Source organism: Aquila chrysaetos, chromosome 17 (genome assembly GCF_900496995.4).
Source record: "Aquila chrysaetos chrysaetos chromosome 17, bAquChr1.4, whole genome shotgun sequence".
Classification (NCBI taxonomy): Eukaryota; Metazoa; Chordata; class Aves; order Accipitriformes; family Accipitridae; genus Aquila; species Aquila chrysaetos.
Window position 1 is genome coordinate 11467574 of NC_044020.1, and position 26217 is coordinate 11493790.

General features: G+C 43.0%; 1 protein-coding gene across 6 annotated transcripts in view; it reads left to right on the top strand.

The window, feature by feature from the left end:
* The window catches only part of DENND5B (DENN domain containing 5B), a 119765-nt gene that overhangs the window by 22445 nt on the left and 71103 nt on the right, over positions 1 to 26217 (top strand). The gene's annotated exons all lie outside the window — the stretch shown is intronic.

The following is a 26217-nucleotide window of genomic DNA, read 5'->3' on the forward strand; positions in this document are numbered from 1 at the left end:
TTGCTATGGAGTATGGTTCCTCAACAATGTTATAAAATAACTCTCCCTAAGGGAGCACATCTTTATGGTTGCCCTTTGGAAAGGCTCATTTACGTACTGCAGTAGTAGGGAGCCTGTGTGTGTGCACGTGCATGCTTCTGCTGAGACCAATGTGCTGGGATGGGCGGACATGGGCAATGGCCAGTCAGCTTTTCATCCTCTACTGATATCAAAGGGAGTTTTTGTTTTGCTGTCTCCGATGTACCCAGAGTTCTTTTCTTCATGAGCATCCCCAGCCTGTGAAATAATTCAAGTGATGCCTGTGTAACTTTGTTCAGTTTGTTTGATGGATGGGATTTATCCCTGTCACTGTATTACATTTCTATTGCAACTTTTAACTTTATTTTGGAAAGTGGTTTAGTCAGTTGGTGCAGGGGGGAGTTTTAGCTTGTTGAGACATGATGGTATTTTTGGAAGTGAGAGAGAGGAGGATGTAGCTATTTGGATTGCTTCCTTGAGGCTGCCAGACTGACTTTCTGAAAACTGTACAGTGCAGGCAGATTTGGCATTTTTGAAGAATATGCTTACTGCTCTTTTATACAATATTAGGAAACTATTCCAGCTCAGGAAGATGCTGGGCCCCTCCAGTAGTCTAAGAAACTGCAATAGCAGTGCGTGCATTGCCCCTGAAAGGGGGCTGGTGCACCCTGCTGTTTGGGAAACCTGTCTCAAATGGTACAGCAGCCTCTTGGTGCATGGTTACTCATGCTCAACAAGCCATGGTCCTTCAAACAGAGGCAAGAATATGAAGAAATAAAATATTAAGCAGATTGAAGTTCAATGTAATCACTGCGTTAATCAAAACTGCCCTGCTTTTTAGCACAAAACCAGCTGAAACAAAGTAATGGACTCATCAATATGGATTTCATTATAATTTGCAAATGATTCCATCAATACTTTGCTCTTTGGTGTATTCATTTTATCCAGTTCATTTGTTATGTAGCTATTATTTCTCACCAGATGGTCTCAGCCCTCCATAGGAGGCAGCTATGGCAAGACTCAGTTTATCAGCGTATTTGCTCACTGCAGGTCTGCCAATGAAGTATACAGCTAGTTGTTTATAGGCCTCAAGTTTGGGCTTGCCTATAGAAAATTCCTGGGAGAGCCCCCAGAATCCTTGTAGGAAGAGCAAAAGAGAGCTTCTAGGTCCCATTTTAATTTGTGTTTTTATGTTGTGGTTGGCTGTTCAGCGGATCTGCACCTCCGAGCACCTGGGAAGCAGTGGCACAGGCTGATAGGAAAGGTTTGGGGGTACTCCCCTCCAGAGTCCTGTGCTCAGGCTGCACACTCTTCCCTGCCATTCCCTTCTCCCCCCTCCTTTCTAGACAGTATCCCTGAGGTGTCCCTCAAGAGGAGTAGTGATACTAAAAACTTGTCTTCTGATGAGAATTGGTACACAGCACCTGTGGGGTTGAGGAACATCCTCACAAAGTACTTTGACTATTTAAGGAAAATGTGGGAGGGGGGGAGTGTACTGCCACAAGGTCCCACCATTTATCGTGGTTGCCTACAACAAAACTCTCATGGAAGAAGAAAAGGGTGTGGGGGGGGAATCTCATTGAAAGTTGTGTGAGGCACCTGAAATGAGTAGGACTGAATGCTGTTTGACTTCTGATTAGCTGCTCCTGCACTAGTCATCGCTGATGAGAAGATTAAATACCCTTATGGTATAAAACATGAGATCTTTTCAATGTCATCGTGTAGTTCATATTCCAAGGTCCTACCACAGCTTTGGTTTACAAGGACAAAGCTTTAGGTTGTATTGCAAGGCTAGTAGCAGCTGTAAGGATTTGTGTGAAGGAGTGCATTCTCCTAGGGCAGAGCACAGGTCACTGCTTTGCTGTGTCTTGGAGAACTGCACTACCTGGCTGAATAAAAAGCTTTTGCACGTTGCATAAACTATTTGGTACGGCATCGCACAAGGTAATGCAGCACATTGTGAAATATTAATGTAGAACTTAAAATCTTGCTTGAAAAACTTTTTAAACTTTAATTACAACAAGCATGGTTTAGACACCTCATTAAAATGTTAGAACTTGGTGTTCAGTGTGTGAGTTCAAGCAGGAGAAGATTACCCTGAAATATGCATGCAAACAGGATTTCCCCTGCCCTTCTCCATCAGAATAGTAGGGAGGAAGCATCAGAAAGTAAAGCATGACATTAGCAGTGCCAGTTACAGGAATCTGCATGGATTTAAGTCACTAGGTTCGTATCCATAAAACAGCTTGCCCCAGGAAGTAAAAAGCAATTGTTCATCATCTTCTACTTAATGAGGCCCATAAATCTCTCTGACCTAATGAAAGCTGCAGAGCACAAGAGGAACTTTGATTCTGTAACGCAGTTACAAAGTTCAGCATAAGATTGAGGAAGTCCCTGTCCACACTCCCAGGATTTGTCCCTGTATTTTATCCAGCTGAGGATCAGTCAGGTATTTTACCTGACGACATTGAGCTCATCCCAGTCAGATGACTGATGTCACCAGGGAACTATGGAGTTAGTCACCTTATGGGTCTTGTCTGTGGTCATTTTAGAAGCTTCTTGGCTTAGCCAGGCATGACGTTTTCCTTTACTAAAGTGTTGTCAATGGCATGGCACCATTTGAAGTAATGCATAATCCTTAATGTGCGCTCTGAAGGATTGTATGTAGTGGTTGACTTGGCAATGCTTTGGAGCACCCCATTTGCAGCTAGGTGGTCTGTGTCTCCGATACGGAGATCTCAGGCGCTGTTGCATACATCTCTAAGAGGGCCTTTTGTTCTTGGTTTTAGCAGTTATGGGTCAGTGGTTCTGTAAAACTGGTAGTTCTCTTCATTTGATCCTTTATTTAAAAATAGCAAATACATTAAAAAAATAAAAAATATCCCTAGCTCATTGCAGGGATGACTATTCCAAAGCAGTGAACAGCCTCAGGCTCTTCAGGTGCAGGCTTCTCTCACTGCAGTAGTTGTCTTGGTGTAAATTATAAATGCAGTCATGTCGAATAGCAGCATATTATTGGACTGCCTTGCAGTAGCGTGTGTGTGGGAAAGAGTGGGAGGGAGGGCAGAAACGAGCAGTATCCTCCTAAGATGAAGTTGCTGGCTACACATTTGGAAAACCCTGCGATTACCCCTTCGTAAGCCACCTTTTGGTAAGGTAGCTATGGGAAACTTCTTTCAAAAAGAGGTAATTAAATATTTTTCATCATCCTACATTTCAGGTTGGTTTTCACGTATTGCGTTCTTCCCCTCCTTTCTTCTGTGTTGTAACAGTTTCCTTTTGCAAGTTTGGGGTCTCAAATGCTAGAGAGAATGTCTGTCTTCTATTGTCATGTTTTCAATCAGTGAACATTAAAATCTTTCTTCCTTTAAATAAAAATTTCCACTCTTCAGAAATTTAAAACTTCTTTTGCCTGTGAAACCAGAGGCGGTTTCCCTGAACTGCTGAAAGCTGCTGCTGCTAGCTTCCTTTTCCCCATATACTCCCCATCCTCCAGGTGTCTTTTTAACAGAAGAGACTGAAACCATCTCCGAGGCATCGCTAGCCTACCATGCAATGCACTGGAGCTTGTGAAGACTTTTATATCATAATAAACTTGCAGATGCTTAACATGAAAATTTTATGTGTGGATCTGAATGTAGCATCATTTACCATCTGTAAATAAAACAAGGACAGGGCTTTGCAATAATAATGAGACTTGTTAGTGAAAAGAAATGCGAAAATCTGAAACGGAGATGTCCAAGATCCTTTTGTGGCACTCGTAGCAGAGTAAATTGACTCAGCTGCACAGGTGCTTAGAACAACAAGGGCACAGGAAATAGAAAACTTTGATTTCTCTCTTAAAATAAAGCCAAAATTAACTACAAGCACAGTATTTCTGTCTATTTCTAGCCAGTACAAACCTTCTTGGTAGAGCACCTCTAGTTTCCTCCTGACAACAGTCCAGCAGTAAAGGCTGCTGGCTCTGGGTTAGATGTGAAGATCTTGAAGTGACACAAGCCTACTTTTCTTTGGTTTCTCTAACATTACAAAGATCATAATTCTGAAGCTCTGATGGCAGCTCTGAGGCAGTTAGAGGTGACCAACATTGTACAGAGCATTAAAGTACTGATGTTTTTCCACATTACTTACCACATCAGCTGTACTTTTGCAGGGACCTGTGGGGTCGCAAGCACTCCTGAAAATCTGATTACTACAGGCAAAGCAGATAGTGGCCTGTGGGGACAAAGCCTCAGTGTTAGTTAAAAGTGAATGTAAGACAGACCGGAGAGTGTCTTTGAGCAGTAGCAATAGACAGAAAATCATAAACGGGCCAGCCAAATGGTAATGATTAAAATTATAAGAAAAAGAATATGGATGTGTCTGATCCTTGCTAAATACTCGACAAGTGATGCTAATGCAGCTTGGAGAACAGAGTATTTATCTCTTCCTGCCTCCTCCTCAGCCGGAGCCTGCAGGGCAGGGACACAGAATGAGAAATTAAGCAGAAGATTGCAGCCACTTTAAGGACAGCAAATCCTGTTCCCTAAAATGTATGTAGATCGTTACTGAAGCTTTATTTTATATTCTGCTTCATCTTTGATGTCGGCTCGCAGAGATCCCGTAATTTTTTAACTGCTTGAAATATTTGAACACTCCTTCTGAATTAAGGCAGCAAGTTGTACAGATAAGTACTGAAACATTATTTACTTTCCCTTTAGATTGTGGACATAGTAATTGCTTAAAAGTTATTGTATTCGCTAATTTATAAAAAAAGGGACATTATGCTTTCTTATTATGTACAGGCCTGTCTCTTGTAATGAATGCAACGTGAACACGTTCCCATCTTTTTCTTGTCCAGTTGTTTATTGTAGTACAGTGTTTTAAATAGCTGTTACTGAATAATTGAACATGTCTCCAAATATGCTTTCAAATGAATCTTACTGCTAATGTGTGAAAAGTAACAGATGCTTTAGGGCAGCGGCTATCTTAATGTTCTTTAGGAGAAAGGTATAAGTCCATAGGTACAGGGCACCTAGGTACACCTTTTTGATCCATAATTTTTTATTTCACTTGCTCCTGAGTGCTTCCTTTAACATTCCAAGTCTATTTGGGCTATATATTTGGTTGGCTTTGTTCCTGTGACTGGATTTCTTTTAAGATAGCTGACTTGTGTTTGTTCATATTTCTTGAAAGAAAGATGATGAACCAGAACTAAGTCATTTTATACTTTGAAGGATTAAGTAAAATTTGGGATATTAAATTTACTGGTTTGGGTGAATGTTGCAGTGAAGTTGTCGTATTACTGAGGACCGTCACTGTTCATCCAGTCGTCCTGCTGCAGTCCGTTAAACAAAACCACAGCTACAGGAAACATATGGTTTCAGTTTTAGCGGCACAGTGTGTTAAGCAATTCATGATTTGTCTTCTTAACCTGTTTATTGAGCCCGATTTTTAGTAACCTCCGTCAGTAGAGTTTGTTTGTTCTAGGTGGCTTGTGTCAGGCTTCCCCTTGCCAATTTATTGGCAGGGCACTGCGTCTGTTCACAACACAGATGTCTGTCTCCTACAATACAGTTATACAGCTCCCATTCAAACTGAGTTTTTTTTAGAGCCATTTGAATGTTTTTAATATTCAAGCCCACTGCAGTCTCATAACTTAACCTACCAGCTGAAGTGAAGGCTTTTAAATGAGACTCTTCACTGCTGTTCCTATGGTTACACTGGAATAGAAACCAGCTAAGTAGGAGCCAGAAGGGCACAGAAAATCTAGTAGCAGTTACTATCATTATTGAAACTCTACAATTTCCAATTTATTTTTTCATTTTCTTTGCACTATTATTTCCTCTTTAAGTGGAAGTGTATCTTTCTGAGTTATTAGTGGCTGGTACTGTTGGAAAACAGTAGCTAGAAGATGATGGAGACAGACCCCCTGGAAACAGGTTTTTGTTCTGCTTGCAAGTGGATTTATTTTTTTTCCTCCCTTCTATCAGAGTTAACTTAAATTGCAAAGCGCTCTTTATGTGCAATTCTAAGAGATAGTTCCTGGGTCAGCTGTAGGTGACTTGCATGCAAACTACAAACCAGCATTAACGTACACCTTCCTATCAGATGGCGGGAGTAATAAGTGGTATGTTAACTGCTATCGTGGGGAAATAATACATATTTAAAGCAAACAACCAGCAGTTCCTTGAGCGCTGGAACAAATGGAGCCCAGGTCTCCTGTGGATTTGCCTTGTGCATGGTTGATCTTTACCGTCTGAGAACGAGCACAAGCCTTTCCTCACAGCTGGGGCATTTTGTGGTGTTTCCCTCACGTCGCGTCTCCAGGGGGAAAGCGCACACGGCAGTGCTGGTGGGAGCGATAGTGTCCTCCTCCCTCTCATCCCCACCCTATGCCCACCTTTAGGTGGGAGCAGAGAGGTCTCCCCACCTAGCCGGTGTCACCATCTACTTTTGCTAGGACAAGAGCGTATCGGGTCACCGCTGCAGTCTCTGGGTGCTCACCCTTTGGGCTCCCTGGCGAGGCGTGTGGGGAGGTTAGGGCAGCGGGCTGCTCTTGCCTGGAGGTTGGAGAGGACATGGCAGGGCCCGGGTGGCCACTGGAGGGGTGCAAGGGAGAGGACGCTTGGCGGTAAGCAGTGGGAGTGCCCCATGTTCCTCTTGAACCCTCCCCACGTTAGTAAGGAGCTGGGACAGCCCCTCTGCCTCCCTCCAGGGTGGTGCCAAGCAGGCGGCCGGCTGCTCCTGCGGTGTCTGCCGGGTTTGGGTCTGCCTTGAGCTGCCTCTCCCAGAGACCCCCTTCCTCTGCCTAACTTTCCTTGGGCAGCAGATTGAGATGTCGCTTCTGTTATCTCACTGAGGCTGGTGAACACAGAGTTTCCGCTGGAGAGCAGGGTGAACAGGAGCTGTGGGAAGGCATGTTATCTGATTGGGAACTGACCTCTTGGGGCTTGTTCTGGTTCCTGTTTTAAAAGCATTGCCCTTGCAAAAACATCCTCAAGCCCTGTGGCATGACAGCAGGCTGAAGTTAGCTTTTGTACTGCAAAAAGCCCAGGGTAATTAGACATCAATATAAATAACACCTGAGGACACATTAAAACAGAAGAATGTTTATTCTAGCTGCTCTGGATATGTGAGTTTGCCTTGCTTTTCAGATTATTGTAAAGGGTGGATAGACATCATTGTAAAAGAGGAGCAAAGAAAATGGGACCTTAATGACATAATATTAGAAGCTTTCCTTCTCTTATAATACTGTTTGCAACTCAAGTCAGGTGCAATTTCTAAGAGTTGTCAAACCAAAGAAAAAATTAGAGTAAAGACGTATGGAGTTGTAACAGAGATGGTTTGGGAGGGACTGAAGGGAAAGTGGCAGGACTACAAATTGTGAATTAGGGGTGTGCTTCCTGCTGTGAATAATTTCAAGCTGTGTTACATAGCATGGTGCCTACTGGAGCAATCCTTGCTGGTATGTCAGTGGTAAAGTGTCAAGAATACCTGGGGCCAGTGGGATTAGAAATAGCAATAAGCTGTTGGGCCACTGGGAAGGAAAGCAGCAAAGCAACAAACTGTAGCAATACCTACCTATTTTTCAATCACACTTTGTGATACATAAATTAATTGCTTTTAGTGCTGGACTGTGCCCTTTGAGTCAACAGCTTGGCTCTGGCCTGTGGATGTTACCTGCCACCGGGGTTGGGGCTCCCTGGGGGTTGGAGTGCTCTCACCCCCTGTCCTGCTGCTGCCAGGGAGCCAGCCTGGCTGTGTCCTGCCACGCACAGCCCGGGAACAGCCACCGCCTCAGCGCTGCGCTGTTTTCTCCAGAATATCCAGGGGATAGAGGGTTTGGCATAGTGATGGTGCTCTGGTGCCTTCATTTCTGGGATAGCCACCCTGAAGAAAGGGAGTATCTTGTGTCCATCACTTGGCCTGTGTCTCAAAATGGAGTGGTTTGGACTGCTTAAAGAATCACCTCCAATGGTATTGGTAAAAAAATTATTTAATAGGAATGTATATAAAAGCGCGACTTCACAGAATTTGATGGCAAGGTTCACTCTATTACTTAATACATGGATGAAATGCACAAAGGAAAATTAAGTTGGAATCAAACTAAAATTATGTATACAGACACCGAAGATGCAATAGGGTGAAAGAGAAACATACAAAGGAAAATCAAGTTAGAATTGATTTTTGGTGATTGGTACAGAGATCAGGTATGTAAAAAGGTAGGGGAGACCCTCCTGTTGAGTCATGAGGTTCAGAGAAGACCCCCTTGGTTTCTAAATTCCTGTCAGAGTCTAGGGGCAGCTGGATCAACTCCTAGTCTCAGACTTGGTCAACGGTTTATATCTAAAGAGATTAAGAGTATAATGGCAGCTTGAGATTCATTCACAGATGAATAAAGTTCATGACAGTAATTTAAGTATAGATTTGAAAAGCAATAACTTGTAATATACTTGCTATAGAATATTCAGGTTAGTACACGCACATGCATAAAGACACTAAAAGATACACGTAAGCGAGTAAAAGAGGTATACCTGTTAAAACTTCCACTCAAGTTCAGTGAAAATACTCACATCAAATGCTTCGGCATCTTTCTCAATGAGTGAAGGGTTGAGCCTCAAGGAGCGAAGAATATCAGCCCAAGTCTTGTTGGCTTTCGGCAATGGACCTCCGATCTTTGCAAACTGAAGATTTTGCGAGCTCTGAGAGGGAGGTGCTGATCGCAGCCCGCTGCGGTCCAGGATTGCTCAAAGGGTCTCACTTAGTACCACTGTTTATACGCTTGTGCGATGATTGGCTTTAGTCATCAGCAAATTACTGGGATGCCAGCTGCGCTGGTACCATTTCACATGAGTTACGATTCAGATAAGGAAGGCTCCAAGGCTGTCGGAGAATGAGTTAAAATTCAGATACGGGATGCTCCAAGGCTGTCAGGAGAGGACTGAGATATGTCCCAAGGTTGTCAGGAAATGACTATCCCTGCTCCCGTCCCCCGCTTCCACTGGGCAACAGGAGTCCTTGGTACAGTCAGTGCAGGTCCCTGTCTTAGCCATGCAAGAGTTCCTGGTGTGGTCAAGGGATGCTTAACTGTCCAACTCATTACACTCATGCTAAGGCCTAGCGAGACGTCCCAAGTTCATAGATCAGGCCCGAGAGGGGGAAGAAATGCACCACCACAGCCTGAAATCTTCTCTATTGTGAAGCAGCTTGAGGTAAACATAAGAGATTTTGGGGTTTTTTTATTATTATTAATTAAACCACAAGATTGAAATGCAGATAACTGTTGCAAAGTTGAGAAAAACAGGTGAACAGGGGTGAAAAGAAAACTAGAGCTATTGTTTCTTGGACTACCTCCTGCCACCCAAACAGCTGGCTGTCCTTTCCTGCTTTGGAGATCCTTGTATCCCTCTAACCCCCCTACCTTCCCAGGAACCAGCCAGATGCGTGCTGGTCTGGAACCTGGCTAAGCCTTATGTGCTAGAGGGCTGATGGCAAATCACTAGAGTTTTCCATATGAACCTTATAAAAGTATATGGGGTGTAACCATGATCAATGCACCTTTTATGCTATGAAGTTTCACTTGAGACCAGCGATGACAGTAGTCAGTCACTTGGGTTGAAGGTAACTTGTGCAACTTAGTCATAGGGAATAGTGTAGCAAAGTGATTAACAGAAACTCATTTGGGTGCCTGTTCTCTGAGGGATGATGGAACGACGAACACACTGCTTGTCCTGTGCTGGATCTGAGACTTCTGCTAAGCTTTATCTGTAATAATGTTTTAGTGGAGGTGAACTTCCAGCACTGGTGCTGTAAATAACTCTGCCATGGTAGATTTACTGAACCGTTTACTGAAGGTTGCTAACTGCTAAGAGACTGGCCTTTCTCCCCAGTCTGCTGTTTCCAGGGAAGTGAAATTTTTGTTCTAGAAGCTAGTGGTTTATTTGTGTTCATCTTGAGATACTTAAAATCTCCTTCAGTCTTTGATACGGTTACCTTTATGTAAACGCAGTAAGTCTTGGAGATAAAATGGGGAACTTCAGAAAAGCTGTTAACTGCATGAATAAATTCTGAATTTAAAATTAGTAACACTTCTGTCTTGTCAATATATAGACATATGAAAGTTCACTGTGTACTTCCCCCTCCCCTTCTGTGTCCATTTTTGTCTTTTAACAAAGTTTCTTTTTTTCGTCTTGGCATCATCAGTAAGACTGGCTTTTTCTTTTCCCTGTGGGTAAAAGCTGTCTATGGAATGGCTGATGAGGGAAGGGTGTTTAGATTGTGACCTGAGACTGGTTTCTGCATGGCCAGGTCCTTCTGCACTGAAGTTCCCCAAATGGCTTTAAATGTGAAGTTCCTTTGGTCTATATCTATGCACTGAGAACTACTGAGAAATACCAATTCCTTCTGTTTTCCTACTGGGCAAGATTTCAGTCTAAAACAGGCCAGCAAAGAGTTTAGTGAAATTCCTTCTTTTGGCAGGATTTTGATAGAAGTTGCTTGTGGGGATGATGAAGCAGCAGCTAGTAGCTCTGGGAACCTTATGATATTGAGAGCTCTACTCTGCCCTGAGAAGGGTGACATGCTGCCTTCTTCTGCGGGTACCCAGATAATTGGAAGATACTGTTTATTGCCAAAGATAGCTGCCAAAGTCCTTCAGGCATGTGCTTTGTTTGTTCTTAAAAAAGTAGAGAAAGGCGCTACCTTTTTAGTCAAGGTGCTACAGTTGTCCTAGAACTTGGGTGCCATGAGTAGGATGTAAGAAAATAGATTGATTAAGCTTTGTGGTTTTACTCACGGTTACTATATGTGAAGCAGAACTTCTGTAGCCACTAATAAACTTGTAAGAAAAGTTAATTGATGCATTTCGTTTTTACTCTTTCAAAGACACAATTTCCTTTCCCCTACCTCAGCCCTCCTTTTGGTGGTCTTGAACAAAATGAACTGAAGAGATGAATTTTTTCTTCCCTTGCTCTTTCTGCTGTTCAGGAACATATGGGACCCAAATCCTGTTAACAGGAAAAAAAGTTGTTGTTGGTTCTTTTTTTCCAAATGGACTTTATAATTAAGATGGCATATTGCTCTTTTGGAGTGTCGTAGGTGACATATGAAGTAAACCTAAAATAAGGAATGTCTTTCTTTAGATGCCTTTAGTTGCTGGGATCTCCTTTGTTAGCTAGACATCACCTGGGAGATACCACCAAGAGTCTTCTCCACAGCTGTCTGGGTGCCAGTCCCTGCTCTCGCAGTTATTTAAGGGTTGGTTAGGAGGATCCCCATGCACATAAAGCTGGGCAGGGAGCAGACCAGGAGTGTTCATGGCACTGACTGAAAATCCGGACCACTGGGTTACGTTCGAGATCCTTCTTGCATGTCTCCTTCCAACGTATTAATGGTGCCCTTCTTTTTTTGTGCAGTAAGCCATTTTTGGTTGATATCACCTCTTCTGGGAGGTGGGAGAGGGAAATTTAGACCCAGTCTCTCCCCACTCCAGCAAGCAAAAAAACCTCAAATTGAACAAATTTTTCATGCCTGAAGGCAAGTGTCCTACTTCTTCTGCCATGTTAAAGCAGACCCTTGCTATTCCCTTAGAAAGGTGCTATAGCTGCATTTTGTGAAGATCCTATGCTTGTAAAACACTTGAAGCTTGCTTGCTTGCTGGATCAGGCCATGCAGGGACTGGAAACCAGGCAAAGTGGTGCCTGAAGTGTAGCAGACATGGGCAGGAGCTTTGTCTCTGGTAGCTGAGGGAGGAAACGTGATGGGAAGCAGCATCTTGCAAAGCTGGAGGTGCCCAAGGAATTTTCAGGCCAAAGGAGGAGTTACTTAATGAATCCGTAAACCCCCATCGGTGAGCAACTAACCCTGCAAGTGCCAAAAGCCAGGCTTTTCATATATACAGAAGGAAAATCCTATGGTGCTGTATCCACTTTTGGATATGGGTTTAAAGTTTTTCAAAGACCAGAGAGTTCAGCAGTGTTACTTTTCCATTAAATCCATTTTGTAAGAGCCTGAGTAATATCAGCCTTGCTGACGATCAGTTTGTGAAAGCAGTTCACATGCAAGTATTGCCTCTGTGCAGGTGCTACCTCTGGGAAGGTGATGGATTCTGTAATTCATGTCAAGAGTGCATCATTCTGCAAACAGAGGTGATGCTTCAGATCAAATCAATAGATCACTCCTGAGCAGCAAACCTTCCAAACAGGATACCCGCTGTATTTTAAAAACAAGTATTGTAGCTAATACTGGTATACAAGTACTGTATGTATGACAGCATGCTGATAAGGGCATCTTATTTTAGAAACTTTCGTAGCTTTGTAGATGCTCTTTAAAGCATCTCTGAGGTTGGTATGTTTTACATGTGGAGAGCGAGGCCATAGTAGCCCAAGGTGCTCTCCAAGGAGGGGAACAAGGAAGTGTATGCTTAACTGATGATGGAGATTTCCCTTCAGACTACACCAACAAACAAAAAGCATTCCCTTAAGCTTTTGCTATTCAGGCAGCTTCCGCAGCTATGCATAATGCAGTTTTAGTCAAACTAGAGAACAGGTGAATGAGTAAGATATAAGCACCTTGTCAAAAAATAACTTGGTTGTTTCTCTTCAGATTGAATCTTTCTCGACTCTTCCTTCTTTCCCTATTTGCCTGTCACTAAACCAAGAGCAGCAATCATCTAAATGAGTACTTATACTGCTTTTCTCAATCTTGATGTGTCCTAATTTTAGTTATGTTCTGTGGTCTGAACAGTATATTGTCAGTATATTAATGGTTTTGCACCTGAAGACCATCTGTCCTTAAATATATATCAGAATTACTTTAGAAAGCATGTTGAGTTTTACTTTGGCAACAGTCTGGAGATGCCTGTGTGCCCGATAAGCTTTATAGTGCTGTCCAATACCATAATACAAGCATCTTAAGTTAGCTGGATAAATGCAGATTGATTCCAGTCTTTCAGCATACAAGAAAATCAGAACAGGAGGAAAAAGTAGTAGTGAGATTAGGGCCTGCCACTGCCTTAAGGGCAGTGGGGGCATGGAGAGCTTATGGAGGCTGGAGGCTTCTCTCTTCCTAGAGCTGGAGGGAAAAGAGATGGGTAAAAATATGCTCTAAGTAAAGTATGCACTGACTATCTCTCTGGTTCTGAAAAAAACCTGAGGGTATTCTGCTTGTAGTTCCCCCCCTGCCCAGAATACTTTCTTTTTAAAACTCTAGCTCTTACCTGGGATGGGGGGTTCACTTTACACAAAACTTACACTTCCCCCGTGGCTTATTTGAGCCCAGGCGACAGGGCCTGACCAAGTCGCATCTCACACCTTCAGAGCCAGGTTGGCATTGCTGGCTTTTAGGATTTGCTCTGTCCTTCTGTCTCATGCTGGGCTAATTTAGCCTCATCTTGGTAAACAAGAAAAGGGTCCTTATTCAACAGATTTGAGCTGGAGTGACTGCAGCTGTCGTCTGGTCTGTGCGCAAACCAATTTTGTTCATTCCCTTGCCTGGCAGGAAGCCTGCACCAGAATTGTGTCAGGACTAATCAGCATTGAACTGATGTCAGGAGGGCTGCGGCAGGCTGCCCTGTAGCCAGGCAAGAGCAACAAGGCTGTTCAGGAGGGATTAGCATAAGTCCTGCCCGGGATGCAGCTGTGCTAGGAAAGGCACCGAAACTGTACGGACTATTTTTCTTGGGCCTTGTTGTTGTGAAAGTCCTTAGCCAACTGCCAAAAAAAGTGGCTTCACAGTGAGAAAGCGGCATGATTTGCTGTACGTGACCATAAATATGAAAGCCAGGAGAAGGTGCAGTGTCCATGGAGCTGTAATATCCAGGAGATACAAGTGGTGCCTTTGAGCATGCTGGGCTTTCTTCTCCTGGAGAAGCAAGGTGGCGGGGAATGAGTAAGTTCAGTGTGTGGTCTCCCGCCAAAAGGTGATGTTAGTGATGCTGCTGCTGGTCTTATACTGTAATAGATGTGTTGGTACTAAACAACATGAAGGCTGGAAGGTGGAGATATTTCTGAGAGAAGACCTGAGGCTTGGCAAGGGTTGATTCATAGCTCTAATACCTCACAGTCTCTGTTTTCCTGCCTGGTATTTACACGGCAGGTTCAAGAGTGCCTCTTGGTTTGCACTGATAGCATTAAATCAGAGAGATCCCAACTTATGCTTTTTGCTCCAAAGGTACTGAAATGTTGACATCTTACTTTCCTCTCCTTTCCCTACAGCTATTGAATTGTCTTTGCTGTTTTTCATCTCAAAAATTATTTTTTTGTCTTGCTTCTGAGCACCATGATTTGGCTTTGAAGTCAGCTCTGCTTTGAATGGGGGCATGGACCAGATGACCTCCAGAGGTCCTTTCCAACCTGATTATTCTGATCCCCTCAATCCTGATCCCCCTGCTTTCACAGGTACATGTTTTGAATGATCCTACACCGAAAATTCTCCAGCTTCTTCTCTGAGTCTTAGGGGTCTGTCTGTTTGTGTATCTGCTCAGCATTAGTCATCCCTTCTCTGACTGTAGCTGTAACAGTTCATTGTATAACTACATAAAATGGGTATGCTCTTGCATTATTCACAGCAGGCACAGCCATGTGCTCTAAATGCCTTTTAGGCCTCCTAAACCTCTAGGTAAATCTGTGTCTGCCTAAATTTAATGTCAAAACTGTTTTCTAGTACAAAGCTAAGCCCAAATGAACTTTTGAACCGTGTCCCTGCCACATGTTGAGCGTGTTTTTGTTGTTTAGGAAGCTCATTTAGGGTGAGCAAGCAGACCTTCTGGTCTAAGATGCCCCAATTAATTATAAGCTATGCAATGTAAGAAACCCTCCTTACTAAAAAAAATCCTTAGCAACAAACCTGTTGGAGTCAACTGAGACCCAAGAACGGAGCAGCTTTCTGAGCGCTCTCATCACTAGAAAAATCCTTCAGGCCTCAGTGAAGAAGGGACCGAAGTCCCCAGCCTTGTGTTGTGCTTACTCATACATGAGACAGCACCGGTGGGGATCTTGGCAAGACTCTGGCTGCTTTGAGTGTGGGGCTGTGACAAGATACAGCACTGTGTTACTAAAGCTCATGTAAAGCCTGAACACCTCTCCGCCAAGGTCTTCTTGGGCAGTGTCTGACCGTGTGGAGCATTTAGTGGGTGTGAGGTTATTAATTAGGCAGAAGAGTATCGGCTACCAGCAGTACTTTCTGAAACACCGCTTTCCTAAAAGGAGATGAAATGGTTTGGGGGATAATCCTAAGTGGGAGTAAAAGGTTAAAAAAAACAACCAAACAAAAAAAACCCTAATTTTTTGAAAACTTGGTATCCAGCTAGGCACTAACAGAAATGGATGGGCTTTCAAAGGAGCCTCCAATACACATCCTTGAACAGTCACTGAAATAGTTGGTCCCCACATGTGCGTGTGGAAAATATATATGAACCTTTCCAACTCTGGTATGATTTTTTTTTTTTTTTTCTTTCCCCTGGTCCTTTGGTGAGAGAAACCTGGCTGGTGTGGGAGCTCTGCCCATGCTGCAGGTGGGCAGGGCAGATGGGGATGGCTGGGCAGGATCTGGTCCTTCATCGCTTTTACCTCCCACACTGCAGGGCAAACTGGACCATGCCATGCCAAGCATGCTTCCGCTCAGGTTTCTCCTTTTCCCTAGTCATCTTCCAGCAATATCTTACCTGCTGTGTTCATGCTAATGATATCTCTAATTCTTTCCCTGACAAAAGTGATTGAAAACAGCTGTTTAAAAGAGGGAGGGCCAGTAACAGAAACTAGATTTACTGTAACCCAAACCCCCTTTTATCTTCTATCCTTAAAGACTGGTATTTTTTCCTAAATAAGTTACTGCTTTTTCAGAGTCTCTCTGTTAGTCTCTGAATCTTCAAAAATTACTTTCCCCAATGCAGTTGTTACACTTGGGTTCTGGGGACCTATTTTTCACGCTTAATCACACGCAGTGTGCTCTGCTGACGGCCAGTGGCTTCAGGCTGTTACCCTGAAATTGCCACCTCTTGCCATTTCTAATGCAAGAGGTTGTTTTTTTAATTCAAGGCATTTGACAAGTTTGAGCCCCCTCCCTGTGGGAGCGCAGATGGCAGCTAAAGGGATGCTGGAACGGTTTCACTCCTACCTTGGTGATGACAAACAGGGTTTAGGAGAGAGCGGCTAGACTGTGTGTATCTGTTCAAACAGATCCCATGTCCCTGACAAACGTGGAAGGGATTTGATGCTCCCTGTGACAGCTAGCGCTGTGGTCTGAGGTCCTACCTGTTTACCTGTGCTCTCCTGCTTGATCATTATCAGTTTGTTGATTTCTAATGCTCTTATGGAGCTTGCACATGTAATGTTCTTAGTTTTGTGAGGTTTTGGTTTTCTCTCTTCCCACCCCCTTGTACAAAACTCCAAATGTCATGATTGTCTACTGAAAGGGGATTTTGGCATTTGGTGACCTTTTTGAAATTGTGAGAAGATGGGAGAAGAAACAACAGGTAGCATTTCTAAGACAGGAAAAGGTCTGCCTTATAGACCAGAAAGGCAGCTTGATATTCTAGAGTTGAGGCTGTAAAGACACCATTAACTAAAACAAGGCTGAAGTCCTGTTGAGCCTGTCTGCATGATGTCCTAGCTGGAAACTCCCTTTTTCACAGTGCAGGTTTACCCTGCAGCAAGTCCCAAGCTGGTCCTCGAGGAGCTGAAGCAGCCTGCAGTGCATCGCTGCCGCTTCTGCCTCAGGGCATCCTGTGAGAAGTGCAGAGCTGCTCTGGTTGTCAGGGAATTAGTTATTCATCTTCGAGGAGAAGAGCTCTTCAGCAAAATTCGACCTGGTGCAGGTCCTTTCTCCATCTTAAGGCCCACGTGTGGGTATCAAGTTTTGTATGTGTCCAGCTCGCATAGACCAGGGATTTGAAGGAAGGGACAGCTTGGACTTGAAATGTCTGGAGGTGCAGCAATTTCCAAGTTCATGATCTGACTTGGGAGTTTTGCTTTCTGAATAATGCTGGGAAAATAAGTCGCAGTCAAAAGCTTTTCTTCTGCTTAAAATTGCATAAATTGTATAATATATATAAAAAAAATACATACACATGCACATTTATGCTTCTTGCTGTAGTGCACTAATATTGTATTGCCTAGCTTTCCCTGTACTCTTTGTGAGCTAGATGGGCTGGTGCTTATAAGTTCATTTTGTAGATGTGCAGCTTGTTTTTTCAGTTTTTGAGGCATTGTGGTTTTTGTTAGACTTTGAATGTATTCTCTTGTTCTGGGTAGTAGTGCCAGCATGTGCAGTCCTCCTTCCTCTTGCTCTCCTTCACTTACTATTTCCCACCCTCCTACAGTTTTTGTGCAGATGTGATGAACTGGATGGAAAGACGAGTCCAGCTGGGGGGTGGAAAGCAGCACCTTCCCCTCTGTTCTTCATCCCTCCATCCCTCCCCCAGGTATCTTTCAGCTGGCTCAGGTCATCCGTGTGGTTCCCCAATGGAGATGCCCAAGCTGGTGAACCAAAAGCTTGGATGCAGGCCTGGGAATAAGAAGAGGTGAGAGGAGGAGCCGGGAGCTGCTTGCGGTTCCTGAAGCATCACTGCTGCTGCTGGGTGTCTGCGGCTTTGCAGAGCATCTGCCCCGCAGGCTGCCAGCCTGCGGCTCGCCAAAGGACATGCGGCAGATGAGTAGCAACAACCAAGTTACAGCCTGGGAACTGTGTGGGGCTGAGGTGACACAGGCTTGATTTTAAGAAATAATCCACTGCAGCTTTTCTCTGTTGTAGCCTCTGAGGTTTAAAGCTGCAGAGGAACTCAGGCAATTGTCTCCCTGCTTTTTCTGCTCGTTACAGGTGTAGATTGTTCTTAGAAGCCACTGCAGAAGTTTTCTGTTGGGGGCCTTTGCAAAGCTTTGTGTTATTTTGTGACTGGAATACGCTTCTGCTGTAGCTTGCTTACTGAACTACAATCGCATAGGATACGATCTTTCTCAAAAGAGCACAATTTCCCAAATTTCCAAAAAGTAAAAGAAAGGTTAGGGAAAGGGAAAAACTGACCTTCTGTGAGGACAGAACACATATTGAAATAAGTGCTTTTGCTTTTACAGGTTGACACAAGATTGTGATTAAATGCATTTTCAAAGCAGAAACTAAAAAGGCTTAGGAAACATAAGTTATTTTATTTTATATTGTCTAAATGTTGATTGTATGGCTTCTTCGACGTGCCCTGACAGTTCAGGGAGATGAAGCAATGTTGTCGCTTCCCTAAGAAAGTGCAAACCTCTGTCAGAGAGTCCATCTGGATGACTATTGCGGAGTCATGTGAGTCTGTGTGTGTTATCATTTGGGTAGGGCGACTGCACTTTGATCTAAACTGGAGAAGGAGCCGTACCAGTACAGGGCTTGGGTTTTGCTGCCGTTAAGTCAGCTGCTCAAGATCTACCCCTGTGGGCTGCATCAAAATCCATTGTCTCCTTAGACATGAAGGAAGCGATGGAGAGGTGGGAAGGTGATGCGGGACAGTGCTGTTGCAGGATTGTTAAAAGTGCATCCTCCACCCTCACTGCAAAGTGGAAATTGTTACTGACCTGAATGAAATGGGGCTCCGTGCTAACCTGCAGCCTAAACCAGCTTTGTTGGAAAACACCAGTATAAGAAAGGGAGCAGGAAAGGTGAGAGAGATACCTAGATAAACACACCAAAGAGTTCAGATCTTTGGGACAGGTACCAAAAGGATGTTCTTTGGGGAAAGATTAATTTGGGAAGGGGTTAACCAGAAGCACTACCAGAACAAACAGTTCCTCAGGCTGTTTATAAATTGGTACTCTGATGCCACAAAATACAGATTCAGGTTGAAGTTTCATATTTCTGTATTAAAATAAGTCACATTCAGGCTGTCATATTGGTATAAACAGAGAATAAACCTTGCTGAATTCAAAGCCTGGGGTGATAGTCCTACTTTAACAAGCAGCTTTTTTCAGAGGCAAAAGGAGTGTCTTTTGGAAGCTTTTTTTGTTTTGACTTATAAATAAGCTTAGCTAGAAGTTTGAATGTTTTGTAATTCTTTCATGACCCTTGAATTTGCAGCTGTAAGATGTGTGTGAGTGCTCAGACTCCTTTAATGTCATGTACATACAGGTTTTTTATCTCAAAGGGTAATTCTGTTCCCCACGTGCACCGCCTGTTCTTGTGACAACTCAGAGACCAGCCCTGTTGGACTGATTTGCTGTATATGTGTGAAGCCCTTGAAATATTCATTATAGTCTGTGGTAATCTAATACTAGTGAATCATCTTACAGTCTTTTACAAGAAGGTATTTTGTTCAGCCTGATAATAAAACTGCAGACTTTATTTAAGCAAATATCCAATAATACTTGTGCTCAGCTATCCTCTGCTTAAGTTTATTGCTAACAGCTGTGTAACTGCTGAGATCTGCATCATTTGTTGTCACAAATATTTATAGTTTGGGTTTTTCCTCTTGTGTGTGTAACAAACAAAAAAAATTGCTTCCTTAATGTAAATATTTAATCCAATGCACACAGACCTGTTAACGTTTGCATTGAGGAGGTATCCATCGGGGATGCTCTCAGTGCATTTGCATGTTGCAGAATAAATCACCAGAAACCTGTCAAACCCCAAAGAGATATGCAGATGCCTGCGTCTCTTTAATCTGGCATGTGTGTATCCTGTCTGATTTGAGATGGGAATTCTAATCCTGTGGGAGCAATGCAGGAACTCCTGATGCTACTGCAGTGCTGTGAGGAATTGTGAGCCAGCTGGTGTCCAGGTTTGAGGACTGTCTCTGTTGCCGCTCAGGCGATTTTGTGGAGCTGGGAAGAGCCCCAGATGCAGGGGGCAGCTTTTGAACCTGTAATGGAGCGTTCCTGCCAGTCCCCTTTCTTTGGGAGAGAGGGAGCGTGCACATGTACGTGGTTGTGAATACATTGTATGTGTGCTCTCTCTTACATAGATTAATGCTCTTTAGTTGGTAGGCTTGTTTTGTAGGGCATGTGAGTGAAACCCATCCTTACGCACCATAAACTACTCTCTCCTGTCTTGATTTGAAGGAATAACAACTTTCTCCAAGCAAAATGATTATGCTCTTGTTTTCTGTAATAGGGTGCTCAGATTTAGCTGTCCCACATTGTCATACCAAGATGCCATCGTTTTCAGAGTTGTGTTGTTATGCCAATATGTTTTGTTAATTCTGTTTCCTTTTGCATGCACTTCCCTGCATTTATTAGACCTTCCAAACCTTTGTACGCTCACAGACACCGTAGGTATTAAAGTGTGTTCAGCTATGGTGCGGTCTGTGCCTAATAGAGGCTTGATCTGCTCAGTATGAAATACTCCGTTTCTAATGTATGCTCAAACATGGTATGGCTTGCTCCATTACGTGAAGCATTCTATTTAACTCCATGAAATTCCCTTTTATGTGAAAGGAAAGTGTAAAATACTGTAACATATCTCATGCAGAAATAACAGGAGTTGTGTGCAATGGCCAGGAGGGCTCTTGTGTCTGTTTGGGGTGGCTCTAAATGCCTTGGTTTTGAAGTAGCCTCTCTGTAGTCGGTGACAACTCACGCTTATTTAAAAATTAGAGCAGCAATTACATGCCTTCTACCTATGTATTTTTAGTATGCCAATCAACCTGGTATCCAGGCATTAAAAGATTAGTGGATTAGTGGTAAAGAGGAAATATTTGCTTAAATGCCAAGTAATTTTAGGGTTATTTAGATCTCTGTTCTCTGCTGCTTCCATCTCTACCAGCAGGGCACTAACATAATAGGCAAAATATGCACTTTGGGTGAAAGTGGACTTCAGTTTCATACTCTCCTTTTTGTGCATCTCTCCAGCTCCTCTTTCAGAGTCCCACTGGCTCTTTTCAACCTTGTTTCAGGCCAGGAAATGTTTCCTGTTCCCTTTTGTGACTCTCCACAGTCTTGTTACCTTTAGGGTCTAAAAATATCTCTGAAACATGCACTGTTTTTACATGGCTATGTACTGCTCTACAGAGGGATTTTTACTGGAGTGGCAGTGGAAATTTGAGGGGAGGGGGGCAAGACACTGGTTTTCATTGCTGGGCTTTGGCAAAGGAGGGACTTCTAAGATACAGAAAAAGCCTTTGCGCTGACCCCTTTTGATTGTTTAGTGGGACCTTACCTGTGTTCTTTAAGAGATCTTGTTGATGACGGTGGAAGGTGTATCCTGGGGTTTAAGGTTGGGCTGTTCGGAGGGCAGGCAACCCCACAATACGCCAGAGGGGAAATTTGATAGAAGCCTTGAAGTGGTATTTTGGGAGCACGAAGGTTAGGACTGCACCTGCAGAATTGCCTCCATTTCCAGACATCTGTGGGACAAGGGAAGAAAGGGTCTGGGGTACAGGGGCATTTGTGAGCTGAACCCAGAGACAATTATTTTTCTGGCCTTCTCAATGGAGATCCACCTATTCAGAGTTGCTTTGGCACCTAATACCCCCCAAGGCGTTAAAGGAAGACGAAGGATTTCATTTCTCGGCTCCCCTTTGTAGGGATCTGAATTAAATCTAGAGGCGTGGTAGAAATGCTGCTGTTCTTTGAGTTTTCCATCTGCAGTCTAGTTTGGATCCAGAAATCAGTATTGGTCCATGCCTTTGGATTTGAATCCCGACACTTTACTGTGGCATGGTGATTGAGTCCTGGTTTCAGCTTTCTGCATTTTCAGTAGACTTGGAAACTGGCCACAAAATGGTCAGCAGTGATAAAGCATAAATCTGGTTGTTTATGCTTTGTCTGAAATATATAGAGCTCTGCTGCAATGAAAAACTAAAGCTGTATCTAACTAGTCATGGTTTACTTAACGTTTACTTAAGCATAGAGTATATTTTTCATGTGGTTTAGATGTGCAATTACTGTGCACTGATAGCTTCTTAATGATCCCTTGTGTAAACTCACTGGCAGCAGCCTGTTCTTCAAACAGTTTCTAAATGCAGGTGGTGTTGACCAATACATGTAGGTTCTTGCAAAGATGTTTGTGGCAGAAGAAGTATTTTAATTGAATAGTTATAAGAACTGATCTTTCTTTCAATATGATGATATTTTTGCCTCTTAACAATGTTCTAACACTTCTAGTTGACAAAACCCCACTGTTGTTTTTTCAAACCTAGTAAGAACTGCATCATCCAGCAGCATGTTGCATAAATGTCTTGTTCCTTTGGTAGCAGGTTTGTCCACATTTACAGCCATATAGTGATCTCCGATTATTGTAGTACAGCTGGGTTGAAGCAGCTGAGAGCAATCTCCAAATCGAAATGGTTTCTTGGGTAGCTTTTAAGTGGAAGTATCAGCTCTAAGGACCAATATGGCTGTGTGGGCAGCAGATCCTCATCTGCCCACATCTTCATTCCTGTTCACCACCCTTCGCCATCTGGGAGCTCTGGTAACTTCAAGCCTTGCCTGCGGGTTCTTATGACTTTTCAGCATGCAGAAAGTTTTTGTCTTTTCTTCTTGTAAAAGGATTCAGTTGTTGAAAACTGGCGGAAGACTGGCTCTTGGAGACTGTCATAAGGACAATTCTTTATTGGCAGCAGCTTAAACAGCAGTTTCTCAAAAACCCCTGAACAAAATCAGTTTGTGCTACACAAGGGAGTGTTTCTACTTCATGCTGATGAAAGAGCTTTCTTAACTACAAGAAGCAAAGTTCATTCTTTGCCAGACCCTTTTCCCATCAAAACCACATGTAACTAAGTTTTCATAAAGCTTATCAACTGCAGCCTTTGACAGGCAAGAATTGCCTTGCTGTAACCCTTTGCTTGTAAAGGGTATGCAAAAAACCTAACTCAGAACAGTGATGAGCTAATTCTGGGTCCGCCCTCTCTAAATCCACCTCTTGCCCCACTGATAAAACCAGTTGTCTAAACCTTGCAGGTTTGGGCTGGCTCTTCAAGGAGTGTTAAGAGGCTGTCCCCGCTCAGGGTGTTTTAAGTAGCCAGCTTGAGTGCCACTGTTGGGTTGTGGATTGTGCTGTTTGAAGAAGAAAAACCTTCAGAAACTGGGGATAGCTTCCTTCTGGTCACCACAGCCTGTGCTTCTGGAGAGTGCTGATTAAAAACCAGCCACAAGTCCTTTGGATCCTCTTTGTGGCTCAGCACACCAAAGGACAGCTCTTGGGGACATCAGAAAACAAGGGCTTCCTTTAAACTAGAGAAGTCTATTGCCCAGCTTAACAGTGCTAAGTCCAGGGAGCCGAGGCCTCATGCCTGTGTGAGACAGGTAAAAAAGCCGCTAAAAAGCAAAACCCCATATCGGGCATGGCTGACTATTCAAGCTGCAGTACGGGCATCTTCATGCTCTGTTTACGTCAAAGTTGATTAGTGCTGAAAATGGCCCAGGCCAAATTAAGCTTCTTTCTTTTCTTGTACTGATTTGCAAGCCGAGCTTAATTACAGTGGCAGAAGGTGTTATCAGTGAATTTATTCACACTCTGCTGTTGTATAAACACAGCTTTGGTGAAACTGCTTCTAATTTCAAGTATCAAAACACCTGAAATTTGCCATCCTGATGAGTCAAGGGAGACTAATATTGGTGCATGATATTATGTGCATTGGAGAGTGGTTTAAAAAAATCTATCTTAATACAGCCTGCTTTAAAAGATAACTGAATGCACTGTAATTGTAAAAATAAAGCTGCTTGTTCTTGTACTAAAAAAATCCCAAAGCAAAATTGACTGAAAAATTCCCCTTTCTTTCCTGCATTCTTGCACACAAACCTAAACACTAATAGTACAGGGATTTTTAGGGTGACAAATTCTGGTTGTTTGTGAGTTGGGTTTTGTTTTTCCCTTTTCTCATCTCCAGAAATGCCAACTGTAATAAAGCAGATCTTGAGACAAGACTGTTGTACTACCTCTGTCCCGGTGGACTAGAGGACAAAACTTGCTTTAAGATTCATTTGAATTGAAAATTATTTTTGTGAGTGCCTGTTTCGAAAACCAGTCTGAGAATGTGGCATCATGTTTTAACACAGACATCAGGTATATTTGAATGTGATCCTGCCCTTGTAAATGAGTAGAAAGCACAAGCGTGAAAGGGATCCTGTGCAAAAGGCACGACTGGATACCTCATTTTGCGTTAAGTCCACAGAGGGAGGTTGAACCTGTGAAATGCAGAGTGGGAAAGGGGTGTTGCAATGAGCAGGAAGCTCTCCAAACTTTGCAGAGGATGTGATGGCATCTAAAATGCCTTCACTTCCTCGGCAGTTCAGCCCAAGGCTGCAGTCAGGTGCCTGTTGCTCGGAAGCCAGGGATCCCCTTGCCAGACGGGCTTTGGCATCCTGCTGTGTTTAAGGACCTGAGCTGGTGTCTTGCTCTTGCTTGAATATTTTTTTTCTCTGCCATCGTTAAAGTTGTTCTGGAAACTGAGAGATGGATTTTAAACCCTTCAGTTTCATATGGTTATGTACATTGCTCATTTGCTATGTAACTAACCAAAAGGTTAGCAGGCGATTTAAGAATAATGATGTATGAAACTTAAATTTAAATGAACTTTTAATTATTGCTCAGATTGTTTTCTCTATTAGTAATTGAATGAAAGCTCATTTATTGCATATCAAGTATTCAAAATGAACAGCAGATTTGAATATAAAAATGCAATAAAAAAGAAAACATGCCACTTCCTGTATATAAACAGGATAGACCAAGGATTTCTGGGGGACACTTTCTGTATACCGCCTAGCAGTGGATTGGGAGCCCATGCTTGGAAAGGCAGTGTGGCAGCACAAACAGAATGAGTGAATTCCATACACCTTGATTTCTAGAGAAAATAAACGCTGAGGTGTAACTAATTCCCTATATTTGTAAGTACAGGTCCAGTTTTATACCTGCTCCACTGTTTCCTGCTAATACGTTCCAGCCTTTGGGGACAGACTCCAAGATAATAGTGTAGAAGCAGTGTGCCTTGCGTACCTGTTTATTAAACTCCCCCCACCCCACTGCAAAAAATCACCCAAACTGACATAATTTAAGTCATGACTTTTTGGATTTGTCAAGATTATGATGCAATTTTATGTGACAGGGATGGTGTAATTCATACTTGTTTGCTAGTGTAGTGGGATGTCTGTGGTTTTTTTGGCAGCTGGGACCTGGGGCTATTTTAAGAAGCTGACAGTGTTGGTGCTGTATAATGTTACTCTGTAGGCAGATAGTTAAGTATTTTAATCAAGGTCAAAAGGAAAGGATGATGGCAAACTAAACTGCTCATGTTAGAGCCTTTTTCTCTTTATTTATACTTGTACAATAACTCTTTTAGGTGAACAAATATCCTTTTTAAAAGGATTTTTGAAATACTGAGCCTTTTCTAAGTGTAATTAGTTTGTGGCAATAGTTGTATTCCATTACATTGTGTTTGTATAAAAAATTAGGCTGTACAATAGTGTTCATAGCTCTGTATTTATATCACTGTTGTCAATGATCTTCTGTCATTTGACTTCTCGTGCAGGAGTTTTTACGTAACTTCTGTGACTGTTTAGCCATATGATTGATGATGATAAATGGTCAATATACTGAAATAGGTAGTAAAACCAGAACCTGTCCCAGTGCATCTGGCTATGCATCCCTTCACGAGTTGTTACATCCTTCCTTTTCGCTCTTCCTATTGCAGAGGTGGTGGCTAAGTCCGTGGAAGCTTAGTGCCAAATTCCCTTTGAATGATAATATTGTAAAGGACTTTTGGAGAGAGCTGTGAGGACAGCCTGGCAGACAGTCTTGTAAAGGCAGCGTGGGTATGGGCCATTAGCAAGGGGAGTCTCCAGCTCTGGCAATTGTTTGTTTTGTTTCCTTGAATTTAAAGATTTGTGCAACTTTTTAGTTCAAACAGCTCAAAGGTAGAATGAAATAGCTTAAGACGCCTGGAGTGGAAAAACATCCTGCACATTTGAATGTGGGTTATCTTCAGGTGCCTCCTAAAGAAATGAGAACATTATCCTGAAATACAAATTCACATCTAAAAATCTTTATTGAAAGAACTCCTGTGCCCTCTGCCGAGGGCTGCCTTCCCAGAAAATATAGCCTTGGCAGAATTATCTGGGTCCTCTAACTGGTGCCTGGATTAACAGCTCAAGTAGGACGTCGGGGTGGAAATACTTTGAATTCACACCTAGAAACTGAATGACCAGAGAGGTCAATGGCATTGCAGCTTTAATATACGCTCTGGGTTTATAAAAATAGATTTAACTTGAGGAGGATTGCATAATGCCTTTGCATAGCTTACAAATGGGACTTCTT